Source organism: Benincasa hispida, chromosome 7 (genome assembly GCF_009727055.1).
Source record: "Benincasa hispida cultivar B227 chromosome 7, ASM972705v1, whole genome shotgun sequence".
NCBI lineage: Eukaryota > Viridiplantae > Streptophyta > Magnoliopsida > Cucurbitales > Cucurbitaceae > Benincasa > Benincasa hispida.
Genome location: NC_052355.1, coordinates 26,839,977 through 26,840,237, shown reverse-complemented (window position 1 = coordinate 26,840,237; position 261 = coordinate 26,839,977).

The window sequence follows — 261 nt, the reverse complement described above, 5'->3', positions numbered from 1 at the left end:
TAAATAATTTTTATAAATTTTTAAATTTACGTAAATATCAGTCTATATCGACATTCATTATAAAAGTGAGATACCATTGTCATATCCAAAATAGTGTTTTCTTTCTCCATTTATGCAAACTTCTATTGTCTAAGTTTTATGTACTCCATAGCTAAGCTGAAACTTCTGTAAATTTGGATTAGTTTTTGGATTTTTGAGTCCTTCAAAATTTTGTTAAAACGGAAGGGAACATTATGCTTGTAAGCGTAAGCCTCTCATTTT